Source organism: Salvelinus fontinalis, chromosome 21 (assembly GCF_029448725.1).
Source record: "Salvelinus fontinalis isolate EN_2023a chromosome 21, ASM2944872v1, whole genome shotgun sequence".
Taxonomy (NCBI): domain Eukaryota; kingdom Metazoa; phylum Chordata; class Actinopteri; order Salmoniformes; family Salmonidae; genus Salvelinus; species Salvelinus fontinalis.
In genome coordinates this window covers 14,536,022-14,558,552 of record NC_074685.1, presented here as the reverse complement: position 1 = coordinate 14,558,552, position 22,531 = coordinate 14,536,022, and the positions used below count along the sequence as shown (strand labels likewise).

General features: G+C 43.9%; 1 protein-coding gene across 5 annotated transcripts in view; it reads right to left on the bottom strand.

The window, feature by feature from the left end:
• The window catches only part of LOC129818246 (LHFPL tetraspan subfamily member 2a protein-like), a 76,855-nt gene that overhangs the window by 27,226 nt on the left and 27,098 nt on the right, over positions 1-22,531 (bottom strand). For 3 of the 5 annotated variants that reach the window (XM_055873997.1, XM_055873998.1, XM_055873995.1), the window contains one exon: positions 7,355-7,434. The exons of 1 other annotated variant lie outside the window; for it this stretch is intronic. The gene's annotated coding sequence lies outside the window, so the exon portion shown is untranslated. Of the gene's footprint in view, positions 1-7,354; positions 7,435-16,922; positions 17,320-22,531 lie in introns of all 5 variants that reach the window. One more of the 5 variants, XM_055873996.1, reaches the window with a different exon arrangement.

Genomic DNA, 22,531 nt, shown 5'->3' with positions numbered 1-22,531 from the left:
CAGCTCGCTGGTCACCATAGCAGCACCCACCCAAAGCCAATTCCTCGTTTGGCCGCCTTTCCTTCCAGTTCTCTGATGCCAGTGACTGGAACGAACTGCAAAAATCACTGAAGCTGGAGACTCATATCTCCCTCACTAGCTTTAAGCACCAGATGTCAGAGCAGCTCACAGATCACTGCACCTGTACATAGCCCATCTGTAAATAGCCCATCCAACTCCCTCATCCCCATACTGTATTTATTTATTTATCTTGCTCCTTTGCTTCCCAGTATCCCAGCCTATTTATTGCCTTACCTCCCTTATCTTACCTCATTTGCACATACTGTATATAGACTTTCATCTATTGTGTTATTGACTGTATGTTTGTTTATTCCATGTGTAACTCTGTGTTGTTGTTTGTGTCGCACTGCTATGCTTTATCTTGGCCAGGTCACAATTGTAAATGAGAACTTGTTCTCAACTAGCCTACCTGGTTAAATAAAGGTTAAATAAAAAAAAAAAAAAAAAAAAGTCCTCTACATTGTGACCTCTAATACTGCACATGAGGATCAACTTCTACCCAGTCCTCTAATACTGCACATGAGGATCAACTTCTACCCAGTCCTCTAATACTGCACATGAGGATCAACTTCTACCCAGTCCTCTAATACTGCACATGAGGATCAACTTCTACCCAGTCCTCTAATACTGCACATGAGGATCAACTTCTACCCAGTCCTCTAATACTGCACATGAGGATCAACTTCTACCCAGTCCTCTAATACTGCACATGAGGATCAACTTCTACCCAGTTCTCTAATACTGCACATGAGGATCAACTTCTACTCAGTCCTCTAATACTGCACATGAGGATCAACTTCTACCCAGTTCTCTAATACTGCACATGAGGATCAACTTCTACCCAGTTCTCTAATACTGCTCATGAGGATCAACTTCTACTCAGTTCTCTAATACTGCACATGAGGATCAACTTCTACCCAGTCCTCTAATACTGCACATGAGGATCAACTTCTACCCAGTCCTCTAATACTGCACATGAGGATCAACTTCTACCCAGTCCTCTAATACTGCACATGAGGATCAACTTCTACCCAGTCCTCTAATACTGCACATAAGGGTCTGTAGTGACGCCTCAAGCATTGCGGTGCCTTAGACCGCTGCGCCACTCTACCTGCGCCACGCTGCGCCACGCCACTGAGGCCCTCCACCTACTCCTCTCCTACTGTACACATGAGTGATCCACCAGTGAGAGGTGCTCATATAAACAACTACCTCTGTGAAAGATGCCAAGGTACATAAAAACATGCACGTGCACACACACACACACACCAAATACATAAATACTGTTTCTGTGGTGCTCCTGGGGTGAACCACTGAAGAACCCACATTGATGTCACCGCAAAAAATCGCCCAGATAATAACTAAGACTAAAAAGATAACAGCCTTTTGAACCTGAGTGATAACATTCCTCCCCTATAGAAACCTACAGGCTGTATCTCTGATCCTGTACGCAGAGAGATAGGAAGTCAGCACCAAAACAGGCTCCAGATAACAGGAAGTGAACCCCTGACACCCTCTGAAACCTCCCTATCCTCTTCTCTCCTCTGTCCTCTCTGCCCAGGCCAGTGACAGTCAACGGTGATTATTGTGCTTATTGTTTCAGAGGTTTTCCCCCTTTATAGATGACCTACCCAGGTGGTCCAGCCATGCAGGCCAGAGCAGTATCACTTACACCATAGTTTTCCCTCCATATTGGAAAAACATCCCCCCCCCCAATCCTGACAGTTCCACTTAATAAATAGACTGGACTGATCCTTCATGTCAGGGGGGGGGGGGACAATGAAAACAGCCCATGAACTTATATACTCCCCAACGGCTGGAGTACATTAGGCTACAATATGTTTTGGCCAGTGATGTAGTGGTAAAAAATAGGTGGGTAAACGCTGATCGCCATTCACAGTGAATAAAGTAAAGTTTCCTATACTTTCAATGCATTTTTCGGCATAGTTGTGTAAATGCTTGAGCAAAATAAAAAAAAGGGGCGTAAACTGTTTACCCTGAATTAAACTAGTTTTGGCCTGAGTACTGGGGTTATGAGCCCCTAGCATATGTAACGCTTACATGGTGAGTAAGCTTACCTGAGACCTGAAGACCCCCAAACTAATGCCTCCTCAGGTTTAGCTCAGAGGCTAACACAGTCTTGTGGCAGACAACTTGGTTTCAAAATCCAGTGGGTCATATCAGCTGACACCTGCTTACAGTGGGACAATAGGACCTTGGGGACAAGACTGTCATTGCACCAGGTCAAGACAGGTGGCAGGAACCCAATACAATACCAACATAGACAGGAAACTATGACTCTCTTTGTTTGAGAGGACAAGGTTAGCTACACAGTCAGGTATTATTATGCAACAGGTATTATTATTTCTCCTAATCTGATTTGTTCTAAATACAATGGAAAAGCAGCATGTGGCAGGTTATGCAAGATATGTATGTTAAGTTTTAGAATGAATGTCACACATTTTCCTGAGAGGAATCTCTCCTACTATTTCCTGAGTAGTTTATTATTTTGCACTTTGGGTTTCGTCCCGCTTTTATATATATAGTGCTTTAATAAACTCAATAGTTCTAAACCTGGGACTGCCTCTTGCATACTCCTCTCTACACTTGTGACACAATGACCGACCCTAGAGAACAGGAAGCAGCAGGACATTCCGACCTCTCCGCTATAGGAGTGAAGCTCCACCACGACTCGTGCCTGGAGCACCTCGGGTTAGCCAAGGAGGAGGTGCTCGGGACCGTACGCCAGCTGCAGGCTACACCATCAGCTTCCCAGCTCCCCGCGGTCGTTCCAGCCACCCCACCACCATCTACATCACCCGGTCAGATCAGAAACATTCACCTGCCCCTTCTGGAGAGGTTAGACGGGACCCCAGCTCACTGTAGGGGGTTTCTCCTGCAGTGTGACCTCCACCTTGCCCGTCATGCCGAGACGGCCTCCGAGAGGGACAAGGTGGCCTTGGTGATCTCGGTGCTGACAGGCTGGGCTCTGGAGTGGGCGCACGCCATCTGGGAGAGGGGAGGACCAGAAGTGCAGTCCTATGAGCGCTTCACCCAACTCGTGCCGTTTTCGACTAACCTACAGAGGGCCGAGAGGGAGGATAGCATCTCCTCCGTCTACGCCAGGGGTCCAGGACAGCGTCTGAGTACGCTCTGGATTTCCAGACGGTGGCTGTGTCCACAGGCTGGAACAACCAGGCCCTGTTTTCCGGAATGGACTACAGGCGGACGTCCAGACCTCACGCTGGACCAGCTCATCGCCATGGCTATCCGCCTGGATAATTTCCTGCGTGCCTATCGTCGCCCATTCGGGTCTCTCCCAGAAACCTCCAGCGAGACTGAGCCCATGGAGGTGGGCACGACGCACCTTCCCCAAGAGGAACGTCAACACCGCCGTCAAAAGGGTCTCTGCTCCTATTGCGGGGAGTCAGACTACCCCTGGGACACCTGTCCCAGAAGGAGAATCAGACGAGGAAGCGACAGGCTGAGGAGCGCTCCTGCACCTTCACAGGTAGGCGTGGACATGCCTTGCTCCTCTCTATCCACCCAGCCCGTCCTCCTTCCTGTCACCTTCCCGGACTATCCTGGACCCCCACTGAGACCTGCCCTAGTGGACTCAGGTTATGCAGGCAATTTCCTAGACAGGTCAGTGGCCTTATCATTACACATTTCTCTAGTCCCTTTACAACCCCCTATCCCAGTCCATGGCCTAGACAACCGTCCCCTAGGAACAGGACTGGTGTGCCAGACCTCGATTCCCATTTCGCTCACAGTTGCTCACAGCCACCATGAATGCATCACTTTCCTCATCTTAGACTCTCCTGCAAACCCCGTAGTTTTAGGCTTCCCCTGGTTACAGTTGCATAACCCCAGGACACCGTGGACAGAGAGGTTGTTGGGTTGGTCTCAGGAGTGTCAGGGTAAGTGTCTCTCTGTCTATCTGTGCCACCTCCGTGGAAAGTCCATACCAGGCCACTCACATCCCTATCCCGGAGGAATACCGGGACCTACATGTGGCTTTTTCGAAGACTCATGCCACGTCCCTTCCCCCTCATCGCCCATGGGATTGCACTATCGACCTACTGCCTGGTTCTACCCTCCCGCGGGGCACATCTACCCTCTCTCGCATGCAGAGACCGAAGCCATGGAGGTCTACGTTCAGGAGGCATTGGCCCAAGGATTCCTCCGTCCGTCCGTCCACCTCTCTGGCCTCCTCCAGATATTTTTTTGTGAAGAAGAAGGACGCAGGTGTCCGCCCCTGTATGAATTACCGGACACTGATTAAGGCAAATGTTAAATTCAGTTATCCCCTGCCTCTCATACCCACTGTGATCGAACAGATGCACGGTGCTCAGTAGTTTACCAAATTGGATTTACACAGTGCCTACAACCTGGTGTGCATCAGAGAGGAGGATGAATGGAAGACCGCACCAGCACCGGGCACTATGGATACAGGATAATGCCCTATGGCTTGACAAAAGCACCCTATGGGTTTCAATCCTTTATTAACAAGGTGTTTAGAGACATGTTGGGTCGCTGTGTAGTGGTGTACATATACGACATCCTGATGTACTCCACTACACGCGAGCAACATGTCTCTCATGTCAGGTCCATTTTGGAGAGGCTGATAGGGCATCACCTGTACGCCAAGGCGGAGAAGTGCCTTTTCTTCCAGCAGGCAGTCTCCTTCCTGGGCTATCGGATATCCACGGCGGGAGTGGAGATGGAAGAGCAGAGGGTCAGTGCAGTACGGTCGTGGCCTGTTCCATCCAACATAAAGGTGGTACAGTGCTTCCTAGGTTTTGCCAACTATTTCAGGCGCATCATTAGGGGTTTCAGCACAGTGGGGTTTCTCACCTCCCTCCTGGGGAGGCCAACAAAGCCTTTCGTGCACTCAAGGAACGTTTTACGCTTGTTCTGGCTCATCCTGACCCGTCTCTGCCCTTCATCGTGGAGGTGGACGCCTCCGAGGTTGGAGTAGGGCCTGTTCTCTCCCAACGCACTGGATTGCCGCCTAAACTCCATCCATGCGCCTTCTACTCACGAAGCTGTCCTCCAAGGAGCGGGACATGGGGGATCGTGAGTTGCTGGCCGTCAAGAAGGCGCTGAAAACATGGCAGCACAATTCCTTGTTTGATCGGACCACCGGAACCTAGAGTAGATTCGAGCAGCGAAGAGACTGAACCTGCGTCAGGCCAGTTGGGCCCTATTCTTCGCCAGGTTTGACTTTACCCTCTCCTACCAGACGGGATCTAAGAACGTCAAGGTCGATACGTTGTCCCGGGTGCATGACACAGAGGATTGGAGGGAGAAAGTGAAAACCCATTATTCCCCTGTCCTGCACTGTTGCTCCTGTCGTGTGGAATGTGGACGCGGACATCTGTCGAGCCCTGCGACAGGAGCCCTCACCTGCCCACTGTCCCGAGGGGCGTACCTACGTTCCCTCTGATGTGCGGGACTGTCTCCTCGCCTGGGCACACACAGCACCTGTGTTGGGGCAGCCGGGTATAGCCCGTACTATCGACTGTCTCTCCGCTAAGTACTGGTGGGCCACCTTGGCCTGGGACATCTGGGTCTCCTCCTGCTCCACCTGCGCACAGAGCAATACACCGAGACACCTCCCCTATGGCAAACTCCACCCACTGCCGGTTCCACAATGATCCTGGTCCCATCTCTCCATGGACTTTGTCACAGACCTCCCCCCCCTCGGATGGTCACACCACCATCCTGGTCGTTGTGGACCAGTTTTCCAAAGCCTGTCGTTTGATTCTTCTGCCTGGTCTCCCTACGGCCATGCAGACCACAGAGGCGGTGAGTATAACAGAACTGATATGGCAGGCGAAAACCTGAGGAAAATCCATCCAGGAAGTGTCATTCTTGTGTTTTTCCATTGAAAGCCTATCCACCATATAAATGTATGGGACCTAGGTTGCAGTTCCTATGGCTTCCACTAGATGTCAACAGTCTTTAGACAATGTTTCAGGCTTTTATTCTAAAAAATGAGTAAGAATGACAACATTATCTGAGTGGTCGGTCGAATGAACCTGAGCTTTTTGCGCGCACAACCGGGAGCGCGTCCTCCGTTCTTTTTTCTTTGTATTGAATACGCTATTGTCTGGTTGAAATATTATTGATTATAAAGACAATAGACAACATGAGAATTAATAAAAAACATCGTTTGACATGTTTCGATGAACTTTACCTGTACTATTTGGATCTATTCGTCTGCCTGCTGTGACTGCCTTTGAGCCATTGGATTACTGAACAAAACACGCCAACAAAACTGAGTGTTTTGGATATAAAGAGGGACTTTATCGAACAAAACAAACATTTATTGTGTAACATAGAGTGTTGTGAGTGCAACCTTATGAAGATCATCAAAGGTAAGTGATTAATTTTATTGCTATTTCTGACTTTCGTGATTAATCTACTTGTCTGGAAAATGTTTGTATGCTTTTGTAAGCGGGGCGCTGTCCTCAGATAATTGCATGGTATGCTTTTGCCGTAAAGCCTTTTTGAAATCTGACACAACGGCTGGATTAACAAGAAGTTAATCTTTAAACCGATGTATAACACTTGTATATTTTATGAATGTTTATTTTGAGTATTTCTGTATTTTGAATTTGGCGCTCTGCCATTTCACCGGATGTTGGCCAGGTGCTACCCTAGAGAGATTTTTAACAGTTTGGCTGTTCCTCACCCAGTTTTATTCCTCCTACACAGCTGTTTCTGTTTCAGTTAATGATTGTGTTTCAACCTACATATTGAATTGATGATTATTAGCACCTGTTTGGTATAATTGTTTAATCATCCACCTGAATATATGCCAACAAAATCCCTGACTTTGTGCAAGTGTACCTAGAAGAATGGATGCTGTTAAGAAGGCAAAGGGTGGACACACAAAATATGGATTTTATGTAGATTTTTCTTCTGTTCACTCACTTTGCATTTAGTTAATTGATAAATATAATCTATTAACATGTCTATTTTTGAAAGCATTCTTACTTTACAGCATTTTTTCACACCTGCCTAAACCTTTTGCACTGTACTATATATATATATATATATATATATATATATATATATATATATATATATATATATATAGTGCTTTAATAAACTCAGTAGTTCTAAACCTGCAACTACCTCCTGCCTTCTCCTCTCTACACTTGTAACAATGAAGTTCTCCATGAGGTCATTACATCTATTTTGGAATCGGAATCAGATTCAGAATTCTTTCACATCTACTGTTCTGTATATTTTTGACCATGCTGTTTATACTGAATGTACTAACCTTTTGTGTGGATTCTTGAAGAAGAGTCCGAGACAAACGGTCCCATTCAGGCCTGGTTACACACGTCTTCTATTCAGGATCTGTAGAGGGAACAGAGATTATGCATAATAGAGAATAACACACAAACACATACATGCACACATACACACCAAGTGAACAACCTGCTTAAATCATAAAACCACAGCATCTCCAGAGAGACCACTGGTTAACCAGCCAGGAGCTCTGTCAGTTTTGGCTCTCAGACAAAATGTTATGGTATTTTCCACCCAACCTAAGGAGTCTGAGCAGAAGGTTTAACTTCTTTGGGGTAGGGGGAAGTATTTTCACGTCCGGATGAAAAGCGTGCCCAGAGTAAACTGTCTGCTACTCAGGCCCAGATGCTAGGATATGCATATTATTAGTGGATTTTGATAGAAAACACTCTGAAGTTTCTAAAACAGCTTGAATTATGTCTGTGACTATAACAGAACTCATATGGCAGGCAAAAACCTGAGAAGAAATCCAACCAGGAAGTGGGAAATCTGAGGTTTTTAGTTTTTCAACTATTTGCTTATCCAAGATACAGTGGAAATGGGGTCATGTTGCACTTCCTAAGGCTTCCACTAGATGTCAACAGTCTTTAGAACCTTGTTTGATGCTTCTACTGTGAAGTGGGGGCGAATGAAAGGGGATTGAGTAAGGTCTGCCATGAGCTGACCATGCGCTGACCATGCACGTTCGTGTGAGAGTTAGCTTGAGTTCCATTGCATTTCTGAAGACAAAGGAATTCTCCGGTTGGAACATTATTGAAGATTTATGTTGAAAACATCCTAAAGATTGATTCTATATTTCGATTGACATGTTTCTATGGACTGTAATATGACTTTTCGTCTGAACTTTTGCCTGGACCTGCCTGCGCATCGTGAGTTTAGATTGTGTACTGAACGCGCAAACAACAAGGAGGAATTTGGACATAAATGATGGACATTATCGAACAAAACAAACATTTATTGTGGAACTGGGATTCCTGGGAGTGCATTCTGATGAAGATCATCAAAAGGTAAGTGAATATTTATAATGCTATTTCTGACTCCAACATGGCGGATATCTCTTTGGGTTGATTTGTTGTCTGAGCGCCGTACTCAGATTATTGCATGGTTTTCTTTTTCCGTAAAGTTTTTTTGAAATCTGACACAGCGGTTGCAGTAAGGAGAAGTGGATCTAAAATTCCATGTATGACACTTGTATTTTCATCAACATTTATGATGACTAATTCTGTAAATTGATGTGGCTCTCTGCAAAATCACCGGATGTTTTGGAACTACTGAACATAACTCGCCAATGTAAACTCAGATTTTTGGATATGAATATGAACTTTACCGAACAAAACATGCATGTATTGTGTAACATGAAGTCCTATGAGTGTCATCTGGTGAAGATCATCAAAGGTTAGTGATTCATTTTATCTATATTCCTGCTTTTTGTGACTCCTCTCTTTGGCTGGAAAAATGGCTGTGTTTTTCTGTGAATAGGCACTCACCTAACGTAATCGTTTGGTTTTCTTTCGTCGTAAAGCCTTATTGAAATCGGACACTGTGGCTGGATTTACAACAAGTGTATCTTTAAAATGGTGTAAAATACATGTATGTTTGAGGAATTTTAATTATGGGATTTCTGTTGTTTTGAATTTGGCGCCCTGCAGTTTCACTGGCTGTTGACGAGGTGAGACGCTACCGTCCCACATACCCTAGAGAGGTTAAGAGGGAGCCATGTCACCTGGAGAGATAGGGAAACTGTTCAACAGCATGTACTGTCTAATAAAATCTACATCTGCACTACACATCATGTATCCAAGATGGCGTAGCAGTCGGACGTCTGTTTTTGTTTTGTTCCGTCCATTCCCGTGTATATATAGCATTTTTTTTGTTTTCTTCGAATATATTTAGTACATATCTTTAATCTCAATTTCCATCTACGGACTGAGCATACTCTCCTGCAACCCGCCTCACCCAATATGGTACGGATCTGCTATTTTTTATACTTTAGAACCGGATCCCTCATCAGAAGCTAGCCAGCTAACTAGCCACTGCTAGAGGTCATCATCGTTAACTCGGACATCAGCCAGCCTCAGCCCAGGCAATTCCTGCCAGTCTGCGCAGCACGATATCAACCCAGAGCATATCGGACTGCTTTTTCTCTACCACATCTCCGGATACCTACCGCAAGCTCTGAACCTTTACACTGGATCTAGCTAGATGCTATCCGAGTGGCTACTCCTGGCTAACGTCTCAGTCCCGAAGCAAGCACCAGTTAGCCTGGAGCTAGCCTCGAGCTAGGCCCATCTCCCGGCTAACCGAAGAGGTCCATCAGCCAATTCTTGGGCTACAATACATTGTTTGCCAATTGGCCTGGACCCTTTACTGCCGACACGGAGCCCTGCCGATCCATCACGACTGGTCTGCCGACATAACCGTCTGAGGTGGTTTCAACAGGCTCTTCCGTTGCGACGTCCCCGGAGGCCAGTCTGCTATCCCCGGCCCGCTAGCTGTCTGAATCGCCATGTCTCCAGCTCGCCTAGCGCAGTAGCACTACTGAATTGTCTCCCTGACTCATCTATTGCTACTCACTGGACCCTAAGATCACTTGGCTACACATGCTTCTCCCTAATGTCAATATGCCTTGTCTATTGCTGTTTTGGTTAGTGACTGTAGAGTCTCCAGCCCTGCCCAATATGCCTTAAATAGCCCTTTTGTTCCACCCCCAACACATGCGGTGACCTCACCTGGCTTAATTGGTGCCTCTCGAGTCAAAATCTCTCTCATCGTCACTCAATGCCTAGGTTTACCTCCACTGTACTCACATCCTACCATACCCTTGTTTGTATATTATGCCTTGAATCTATTCTTCCGTGCCCAGAAATCTGCTCCTCTGTTCCAAACGCACTAGACAAGCAGTTCTTAGCCTTAGCCTTTAGCCGTTACTTTGGTGATGTAAAGGTTAACCCAGGCCCTGCAGCCCCCTGCACCACTCCCTTCCCCAGGCGCTCTTATTTGTTGACTTCTGTAACCGTAAAAGCCTTGGTTTCATGCATGTTAACATTAGAAGTCTCCCTACATTTGTTTTATTCACTGCTTTAGCACACTCCGCCAACCCGGATGTCCTAGCCGTGTTTGAATCCTGGCTTAGGAAGGCCACCAAAAATCCTGCAATTTCCATCCCTAACTATAACATTTTCCGACAAGATAGAACTGCCAAAGGAGGCAGAGTTGCAATCTACTGCAGAGATAGCCTGCAGAGTTCTGTAATACTATCCAGGTCTGTTCCCAAATAATTCAAGCTTCTACTTTTAAAAATGCACCTTTCCAGAAACAAGTCTCTCAACGTTGCCGCTTGTTATAGACCCCATTCAGCCCCCAGCTGTGCCTTGGACACCATAGGTGAATTGATTGCCCCATCTATCTCCAGAGTTTGTACTGTTAGGTGACCTAAACTGGGACATGCTTAACACCCCGGCCATCCTACAATCTACAACCCCAAATCCGTAACCATGGGCACCCTCTTATATTTCATCCTGAACAACCTACCCTCCAAATACACCTCTGTTGTCTTCAACCAGAATCTCAGCGATCACTGCCTCATTGCCTGCGTGCGTAATGGGTCAGCGGTCTAAAGACCACCCCTCATCACTGTCAAACGCTCCCTAAACACTTCAGCGAGCAGGCCTTTCTAATCGACCTGGTCCGGGTATCCTGGAAGGATATTGACCTCATCCCGTCAGTAGAGGATGACTGGTTGCTCTTTAAAAGTGCTTCCCTCACCATCTTAAATAAGCATGCCCCATTCAAAAAATGTAGAACTAAGAACAGATATAGCCCTAGGTTCACCTCAGACTTAACTGCCCTTGACCAGCACAAAAACATCCTGTGGCGTTCTGCATTAGCATCGAACGTATAACCCCAGCGATATGCAACTTTTCAGGGAAGTCAGGAACCAATATACTCAGTCAGTTAGGAAAGCTAAGGTTAGCTTTTTCAAACAGAAATTTGCATCCTGTAGCACTAATTCCAAAAGGTTTTGGGACACTAAATTCCATGGAGAATAAGAGCACTTCCTCCCAGCTGCCCACTTCACTGAGACTAGGAAACACTATCACCACCGATAAATCTACAATAATCGCTAATTTCAATAAGCATTTTTCTATGGCTGGCCATGATTTCCACCTGGCTACCCCTACCCCGGTCAAGAGCTCAGCACCCCCTGCATCAACTTGCCCAAGCCCCCCCCCCCCCCCCTTCCGCTTCTCCTTCACCCAAATCCAGACAGCTGATGTTCTGAAAGAGCGGCAAAATCTGCATCCCTACAAATCAGCTGGGCTAGACAATCTGGACCCTCTTTTTCTAAAATGATCCGCCAAAATTGTTGCTACCCCTATTACTAGCCTATTCAACCTCTCTTTTGTATCGTCTGAGATCCCCAAAGATTGGAAAGTTCCGCGGTCATCCCCCTCTTCAAAGGGGGAGACACTCTAGACCCAAACTGTTATAGACCTATATCCATCCTGCCCTGCCTTTCAAAAATCATCGAAAGCCAAGTTAACAAACAGATCACCGACCAGGAAGGAGAGGACCAAGGTGCAGCGTGGTAAGTGTTCATATTTGAATAGAATAAATAACCTGAACACTGAACAAAATAACAAAGAGCAAGAATGAAAAAACAAAACAGTTCTGTAAGGTGAAGAAGACACACAAAACAGAAAACAACTACCCACAAACACAGGTGGGAACAGGCTACCTAAGTATGGTTCTCAATCAGAGACAAGGATAGACAGCTGCCTCTGATTGAGAACCACACCCGGCCAAACACATAGAAAAGGACAACATAGAACAAAACATAGAATGCCCACCCCAACTCACGCCCTGACCAAACCAAAATAGAGACATAAAAAAGGAACCCCCAAAGGTGCGGACTCCGGCCGCAAAAACCTGAACCTATAGGGGAGAGTCGAAATGGTCGGGGAGCGAAAACCCGCAGACACTCGGCCCCCCGTGGAATGAGTTTGACACCTGTGATCTAAAGGATGAACAAATGGAAACAGGATGCACCTGAACTCAATTTCGAGTCTTATAGCAAAGGGTCTGAATACTTATGTAAATAATGTATTTAAGTTTTTTAGTTTTAATACATATCCCAAAAAATCTAAAAACCTGTACTGCTTTGTCATTATAGGGTATTGTGTGTAGATTGATGAGGAATTTTTGGTATTTAATCAATTTGAGAATAATTCTGTAACGTAATAAAAAGTCAAGGGGTCTGAATATTTTCCCGAATGCACTGTATGTGGGCCAAACAGGTGCTGTTAGATTACAATATAATTGTTCCGACCATTTTGAACAATGTAAACAACACTAAATAAATGATAAGCGTATTTCTTTTTTTTGTAAAGCCTTTATTACAGCAAAGATTAACAGTCACATTCATAAGTGAATGCAATTTCCGAAATGGAACGTTTTAGGCCTATTTATTGTTTACCCTAATTATTCAATGTTCGCTTTATTTTATTTTAAAACTAAAATGATTGCATTTCACATCATGAATGACTCCTATGCTGTGTGATGACATGAACAAATAAATTATTGATTGATACAGTAGCCTATATAAGTATTGAAATATAAGAATGAGGGAGTTTACGGCATCAGTGGCGTGTATTCATGGATACCAAGGGAAGCCAGGCTTCCCCCAATTTTTTTGGTAAGGATTTAAAAAAATAAATAGAAATGTTTTTGTCTCTCTGTGTTTTATCATTTTCCTTCAATTCGCAAGAGGCTGAATGTATCTCACCTGAGAAAGCACCCGAATGAGCGAAACAGCGCCCCTCTGTCTCTCTACGTGTAGACCATCTATCTGATGCTGTCTAGTACAAAGAAGAATGACATTGTTGCCGCCCGTAGCATTGAACGCAAGGGAAGCCAGCGAGCATTTTGGCCTCCCTTCACAAAAAAGTATGAAACATTTGCCAATCAGCGTTGAGCTAAACTGTGAATGGTCCTGGCGCACCAAAATAAAGTGTCAAGGGAAGCCAGATTGGATTTGGCTTCCCTTGACAAATTGCATTGAGAGCATACGTCATTGATAGAAATGACTTGAATTGTTGCATCTCGTTGTTTTGTTGTCTTCCAGTGGCTAGCTAGCTAAAATTGGCCCTTTCCTAAATTAGCCATCGATGGAGATGGACTTGTGGTTTAACCTGTTGGGGATGGGGGCGCTGTTTAGACTATTTATGCTAATGTGGCTAATTTTTTAAACGGCTTCCCACAAAATCCTTGATCGTACAATATGCATATTATTATTATTATTGGATAGAAAACAGTCTATAGTTTCTATAGGAGTTGAAATTTTGTCTCTAAGTGGAACAGAGCCCATTCTACAGCAATTTCCCTGACATGGAGTCAGATTTGAGAAACGTTGGCCACTTTTCTGAAGTCATTTAAACGGGCACTGTCGTTGCTATGACTATACGGACACTTCTTACGTCTTCCCCTGGATGCCTTTACGTGATGACGATTCCAACGGGCTCGATTGCTCGTTCACAGGCACTACAAATGAAAAAAACCTTTAGCTAGCAAGTCTTTTCTTGCTGCGTAACGCGCGTGGAAGACACCGACCCTCTCCTGTTCCAAGCATTAGTTTAGCCTGTTATATTTCTCCGGTCATCTTTTCACTCGTTATAGGAGTTACAAACATCACAAAGTAGTTAATTTAAAGCGTTTTATAGCAATTTATATCCGTTTAGTGCGATTTTGGGACATTTATTTTTGCAACGATGTGAAAAGTTGGGAACGCTTTTCAGTTCATCCCGAACGTAGTTGACATTTCCACATGGCAAGAGGACAGCTTTCCACCAAAAGACGATTTCTCCCAAGAAAGGATCCTTTGCCCAAGATACTGATGGAAGAACAGCTCAAGGTAGGACATTTTTATTATGATAAATCGTGTTTCTGTCGAAACATTTTAGTGGCTTAGGACGCCATGTTTTTTGACGTAGCTTCGCTTGGCGCAAACTGTATTGAAAAGTAAGGATAAATTAAAAAATGTAATAACGCAATTGTATTAAGAATTAAATTGTCTATCAATCCCTGTCCACCCTATATTTTTTAGTCACGTTTATGAGTATTTATGTATAAGAGTAGATCACTGTCTAAGTGGCGCAAGGACAAATTCTGACCAGCTGAGTTACATTTCACATTGTCTAACCATGATTTTGGTGGCTAAATATAAACATTTTCGATCAAACTGTATATGCATGTTGTAATGTGATGTTACAGGAGTGTCATCGGAAGAATTCTGAGAAGGTTAGTGAAAAAATTAATATCTTTTGGCGATGTTGACTTTTATCGCTCACTTTGGCTAGAATCAATGCTGGGCTGCTAATTGCTATGTGCTAAGCTAATATAACGATTTATTGTGTTTTCGCTGTAAGACACTTAGAAAATCTGAAATATTGTCTGTATTCACAGGATCTGTGTCTTTCGATTCGTGTATGCTGTGTATTTTTACGAAATGTTTGATGATTAGTAGTTAGGTAAACACGTTGCTCATTGTAATTATTCTAGTCCATTTGTGATGGTGGGTGCAATTGTAAACTATGCCATATACCTGAAATATGCACTTTTTTCTAACAAAACCTATCCCATACCATAAATATGTTATCAGACTGTCATCTAATGAGTTTTTTTGTTGGTTAGGGGCTATAAATATCTTAGTTTAGCCGAATTGGTGATGGCTACTGGTGTTGGTGGACAAATAAAAGATGGTGGAATATGCTAATGTGTTTTTAGGTAATAGATGTACATCTTTACATATTGTGTCTTCCCTGTAAAACATTTTAAAAATCGGAAATGTTGACTGGATTCATAAGATCTGTGTCTTTCATTAGCTGTATTGGACTTTAATGTGTGAAAGTTAAATATTTTAAAAAAATATTTTTTTTGAATTTCGCGGCACTGGTTTTTCAGTGGGGGGGGGGGGGGTGTGCCGCTAGCGCCACGCTGATCCTAGACAGGTTAACTAAATTATCTGTGCTGGCCAATGATTACAACATCGATGCTGATTGAACCATTAATTAATATGTTGTGCCCCTGGCCTGAGAGGATGGAAGTTCAGTATGTAGCTAGATGTAGAAGGCTAATGTTAACTAGCTATCATTGCCCATGAAGTTAGGCTAGCGAGCAAGCATTTTAGCCAGGTAGCCTAGGACAACAAAAAATAAAAGGGTGTACTGTATGACAGAGGGATAGACCGTTTCGTCAAATATGGAAGAGAGGAGGATGACATTGTGTAACGGCGATCCTCCTCCTCTCCGGCTTCGGAAAAGGAGGAGTATTGAGGGAACCAAGGCGCAGCGAAGTTTGAATACATATTTATTAACAAGACGAAAAACGAACACGAACTACACTTGAAATGATACAAAATAACAAACGACGTAGACTGACCTAAACATGAGAACTTACATTGACACGAAGAACGCACGAAATGGAAACAGACTACATAAACCGAAACAGTCCCGTGTGGTACGAAATAACATACAGACACGGAAAACAATCACCCACAACGAACACTGTGACAACGCCTACCTAAATATGACTCTTAATTAGAGGAACGCCAAACACCTGCCTCTAATTAAGAGCCATACCAGGCAACCCAAAACCAACACAGAAACAGAAAACATAGAATGCCCACCCAACCTCACGTCCTGACCAACTAACACACATAACAACTAACATAAATAGGTCAGGAACGTGACACATTGGTGTTTCTCTACAAGTAGGGTGAGTCAACATGTTTTTCTACTTGCACGAACACGCGCACACACGCACGCACACACACACACACATAAATCAGAATCATGGACAGCCACATCATATTTACATTATGTTGATTGGACTAAATTGTTTGTGGTATCTTTTAGTTGTCGCTGTATTAGACTAAAGCAGAGATGATTTAATGATGTTGAAGTTGACATGGTGCTGAAATAGTGGACGCAGCTCACGTTTTCTTTGTGACTTGAGGTTAACTCACCGTTGTTCTAAATCAATAGTTGTTTAGTGGTCCAAACATGTCGGAAACATTAACTTGCTTGAACATGCTGTAGGTCATGTAACTCGCTGTTACGTGCAATATGCTTTGTGGACTTCAACGGTCGGAGGTTGCTATCCATTTTTGTGATAAAACTGTAAGGACCGACGCTGGAGTAGAGAAGCAGATACGGGGAGTCAACATTTAATAAGGAACAGACATGGAACAAGACAGGAACAGCGTCAGCACACGGGTAACACAACGACATACGCAATTAATGCAGAAGCGGGAACAGAGCTGGGGAACAGACAGATATAGGGAAGGAAATAACACAGGTGATTGAGTCCAGGTGAGTGCAATGAATTGCTGATGCGCGTGACGAGGGAAGCAGGTGTGCGTAATGATGGTGGCAGGAGTGCGTAATGCAGGGCAGCCTGGCGCTCTCGAGCACCAGGGAAAGAGAGAGGGAGCGGGCGTGACAGTACCCCCCCTCTAGGGGCGCCAACCGGTGTCTCACCTGGACTAGCCTGACGGGCCGGCCGAGGCATGTGCGCTGGACAAGCTGGCTGGGGTGTAGAAGCCCAACGAACCAGCAGAGGCATAGGAACCTGGCGAACCGGCTGAGGCGTGGGAGCCTGACGATCTGGTTGAGGCGTGACAGCCTGATGATCCCACTGGGATGTGGGAGCCTGATGAGCCGGCTGAGGCGTAGACGCCTGGCGAGCCGGCTGAGCAGTAAAACCCTGACAGAGGCCTGATGTGGGATGGGCGCCTGCCGAGCCAACCGGGGCAAGGAATTTCTCGAGCCAGTTAAGGTGTGGAAGCCAACTAAGGCACCCCCTGTTCCATCGGCGGCGGCCCCCGGACCTGACGTCACCACCAACCGAAAAGCCAGCATTCTGTGAGCACCAACGCTGGAGTAGAGAAGCAGGTATGGGGAGTCAACATTTAATAAGGAACAGACATGGAACAAGACAGGAACAGCGTCAGCACACGGGTAACACAACGACATACGACAATTAATGCAGAAGCGGGGAACAGAGCTGGGGAACAGACAGATATAGGGAAGAAAATAATACAGGTGATTGAGTCCAGGTGAGTGCAATGAATCACTGATGCGTGTGACAAGGGAAGCAGGTGTGCGTAATGCAGGGCTGCCTGGCGCCCTGGAGCGCCAGGAAGGGAGAGCGGGAGCAGGCATGACAAAAACAAAGGTGAGGTTGAATTGGTATTTCTTATTCTTATCGTCTTGGCCCTTAGGCCTATATATCATGGTTGCAAGGCATATGAATTAACAAATTATAGAGCAAACAACTCAATTATCACAACACATAGGTTGTTGTATGGATTCTTTGGGTGGGGGGGCTTCGCTCCCCAATGATTTTACCCACGCACCGCTACTGTACGGTATTAAGACTAAACAGGATGCGCTCTTAGGCCTACTGTCACGCCCTGACCTTAGAGATCCTTATTTATTCTCTATGTTTGGTGTGTGGTTCCCAATCAGAGGCAGCTGTCTATCGTTGTCTCTGATTAGGGATCATATGTAAGTTGTCATTTTCCGTTTGGGTTTTTTGGGGTGTTGTTTTCTGTTTAGGTTGTTTCCCTGACAGAACTGTGCGCTTTCGTTTTCTCCTTTTGTCATTTTGTTTGAGTGTTTTTGTGAACATTAAATTATGAACACTTTCCACGCTGCGCTTTGGTCTCATTCCGACGACGAACGTTACACCTACAGCTCGATGGTGGTTATACAAGGCTGCTATACTAAGCCTACTAAGGATAATGACATTACCTATTATTATATTCATGATGATAATAATAATAATAACAATAAGAAGGAGATCAAGGAAAAAGGAGGGTTATTATTAGTATTAGAATTTTTCTGAACATTTGGAACAGTGTAAGCAACACTAAATAAATGATAACTAATACCAGAGAGGCTGGTCAAACGAAAAAAAGTGTACTGCCTTTATTACAACAGAGAAAAGATTAAAAACAGAGGAATTTGTGAAATTGTTGCATGAGGCTTGGTGCTAACGGAATCAGTAGGCTATTAAACAAACACTCAAACAGAGAACAGAAGCAGGATCTGTCTTATTTCTGGAGATATACACAACCATTGAAAAGTTTGGGGTCACTTAGAAATGTCCTTGTTTTTGAAAGAAAAGCACATTTTTTGTCCATGAAAATAACATAAAATTGATCAGAAATACAGTGTAGACATTGTTAATGTTGTAAATGACTATTGTAGACGGAAACGGCAGATTTTTTATGGAATATCTATTTTAGCAGCACTGATTGTTTGGTCGATAGGCTATTGGTCGACCGAGATTTCTTTAGTAGAGCAATAGCAAAACATTTTTATTTTCTATAAAAATCATGGTGTACAAGACAACTGTCTTCGACTGATGGACTGTGCCATCCCCACGGCCTCAACAATGGTTCCATCCACTCAGACAGGTGCGAATCAGACAGTTGTCTTGTATACCATGATTTTTATTTAAAAAATTTAATATTTTGCACTGCTCAACGAAAGAAATCTCGGTCGACCAACAGCCTATCAACCAAATAATCGACCAGTCGACTAAATTGGGTCAGCTCTAGTGTGCCTGTGTCATTTCAGACATTATTAGACCTCAGTTGTTCCCTAACAGTGTATATTCTAGATTCATTCAGTCAATATTTTCCAATGACAGAGCTGAACACACAAGTTACATTAAACAACCCTGGTCTAGGGGTTTTTCTCCACTATTACAACGCCAGTTACCCAGTCACTACAAGCGGACTCATATCTTACACTGTGTTTCTCTCCTGATAGTGGTCCATAGAAGTGTGTGACTGTTTCTCAAATGACACCCTATAGTATAGTGAACTGTTAAAATGTAGTGCACTATAATATAGAATTGGAAATAAGGTGTCATTTGAGATTTCCTATATATGTCCACTGTGGGGTCTTTTTTACAGCAGTTAGGGGGTTCGGGGGAAGGGGTTTGGGGAAGTGAAGGGAGGGGGGGCGACTGGGGAACTCTCTGGCCCTAAACGTTTCTCGAGCTGTGACTAAATGGCTGGATGATGGAAGCCAAGGTCAGCACTAATTCACACACACCACAGACTACCCTCACTGGGCTCTCTCTCTCTGTGTGTGTGTGTGTGTGTGTGTGTGTGTGTGTGTGTGTGTGTGTGTGTGTGTGTGTGTGTGTGTGTGTGTGTGTGTGTGTGTGTGTGTGTGTGTGTGTGTTTGATAGACCAAGGGGTAAGAGAGATAGAGAAGAGACTAGAGGTCAGCCGATTAATCGGAATGGCCGATTAATTAGGGCCAGTTTCAAGTTTTCATAACAATCGGAAATCTGTATTTTTGGATATATATATATATTTTTTTTGCGTGTCCTGTGTTGCATATAATCGATGCGGTGCCCGTGAAAGCAGGAGGTAGGGAGACAAAGTAAGGGATCAAGATGTAGATTGGAGAAGGGGAAAGATGGAGAGCCAAATACCAGAATGACAAAGCTTCCTCAGAAGATGCTTCCTGTATCATATCTCTCCATCTGTTGCACACTGGTCTTGGTCTCTCTCTCTCTCTCTCCCCTGCTCACTCTCTTCCCTGTGCATCAGATGAATGCTTACATATGAATGCTTACATTCATATCACTGAAGATATACAGTACCAGTCGAAAGTTCAAGGGGTTGTTCTTTATTTTTACTATTTTCTACATTGTAGAATAATAGTGAAGACATCAAAACTATGAAATAACACATATGGAATTAAGTAGTAAGTATATTATATATTTGAAATGCTTCATTCCAGGTGAAGCTGGCATTCTCTCAACCAGCTTCACCTGGAATGATTTCCCAACAGTCTTGAAGGAGTTCCCACATATACTGAGCACTTGTTGGCTGCTTTTCCTTCACTCTGCGGTCCAACTCATCCCAAAACATCTCAATTGGGTTGAGGTCGGGTGATTGTGGAGGCCAGGTCATCTGATGCAGCACTCCATTACTCTCTTTCTTGTTCAAATTGCCCTTACACAGCCTGGAGGTGTGTTGGGTCATTGTCCTGTTGAAAAACAAACAATAGTCCCACTTAGCGCAAACCAGATGGGATATCACTGCAGAATGCTGTGTGCCTTGAATTCTAAATAAATCACAGACAGTGTCACCAGCAAAGCACCCCCACACCATCACACGTCCTCCTCCATGCTTCACGTTGGGAACCACACATGCGGAGATCCTCCATTCACCTACTCTGCTTCTCACAAAGACACGGAGTTTGGAACCAAAAATCTCAAATTCGGACTCATCTCATGTCCATTGCTGCTGTTTCTTGGTCAAAGCAAGTCTCTTCTTCTTATTGGTTTCCTTTATTAGTGGTTTCTTTTCAGCAATATGACCATGGAGGCCTGATGCATGCAGTGTCCTCTGAACAGTTGATGTTGAGATGTGTCTGTTACTTGAACTCTGTGAAGCATTTATTTGGGCTGCAATTTCTGAGGCTGGTAACTCTAATGAACATGTTCTCTGCAGCAGAGGTAATTCTAGGTCTTCCTTTCCTTTGGCTGTCCTCATGAGAGCCAGTTTCATCATAGCACTGGGTGATTTTTCAGACTGCACTTGAAGTTCTTGAAATGTTCCAGATTGATTGAACTTCAAGTCTTAAAGTAATGATGGACTGTCATTTCGCTTTGCTTATTCGAGCTGTTCTTTCCATAATATGGACTTGGTCTTTTACCAATTGGGCTATCTTCTGTATACCACCCCTACCTTGTCACAACACAACTGATTGGCTCAAACGCATCAAGAAGGAAAGATATTCCACAAATTAACTTTTTACAAGGCACAATTGTTAATTGAAATGCATTCCAGGTGACTACCTCATGAAGCTGGTTGAGAGAATTTCAAGAGTGTGCAAAGCTGTCATCAAGGCAAAGGGTGGCTACTTTGAAGAATCTCAAATATAAAATATGTTTTGATTTGGTTTTTTTGGTACTACATGATTTCATGTGTTTTATTTCATAGTTTTGATGTCTTCACTATTATTCTACAATGTAAAAATAGTAAAAATAAAGAAAAACTCTGTAATGAGTAGGTGTGTCCAAACTTTCGACTGGTACTGTACATAAACTGTAAAGAATGTTTATCTACTTATCGCAATGACTGGAAGTCTATGGGTATCTCCTAGCAGAAATTGCGCTTACGCTAGTTAGCATTGGCTCGCGAAACTACCTCTAACTTCTTTCATATTGGACACAGAGACATAAAAATGTGACGGACCGGCTCGATTTATCAAAATTTGATAAATGTTTTACATTAGATAAAAGTCGAGACTCAAAGCTAGAAAATTGTATATCATACACTACAGTTGAGGAACAATGGGAAAGTAATTCTATTTTGTAACCCAACTTTTGAGAAAATGGACCTTGAATGTTTTGGTACACCTACTGGAGAGCTCTTCTTTGTCTACACCCATTCAGTATCGTTCACACCCTCTTAAACCTTAGCCCCGCCCATCTCTTTAAGGATTCACATGTGAGGCCATGTACTAAACCACCAAAGATTTCAAGACTAAAGGCTGGTTTATACAACGTCTATCGACAGTTGTCGCAGTGACATCATGACCATTCTATGGTCGTCCGAAATCAAACTCTTTATGAAAAAGAATAAACACAAAAACTACAGTCTGTATGACATCAGGAGCCTGGTGGTCCAAAATAGCGTAACTGGTGTATTTTAGCACCAATAAATCGACCCGTTTGAAAATGAATGTACTGTATGTCAATCTAGCAAACCGGGTAACTAAAAGCAACTTTCTCAGCAATGTTTTGGTTCATTTGTAGCTTGTTAGCTAGCTAGCTAATGTTAAGTTATCTGGCTAGCCACATTTTTATTCATTATTACAGGAAAATAAACAACAAGATCCTTATTTACAAGTGAATGGCGAGCCACTTACAGAAAATAGCTTACGGTTCTGAGTGTGATGAAATAAAAGCAGGGCATTCTACCAGAGAATTTTAGAACTTGGACACTGTCTCGTTGGCCTAACGTTATATCCTGATTTGACTTTGGTGCAGGTCATGTTGTTCTTCACATTACCGTCTCTGGTAAACACATACTCTATCAAATAAAATCTAA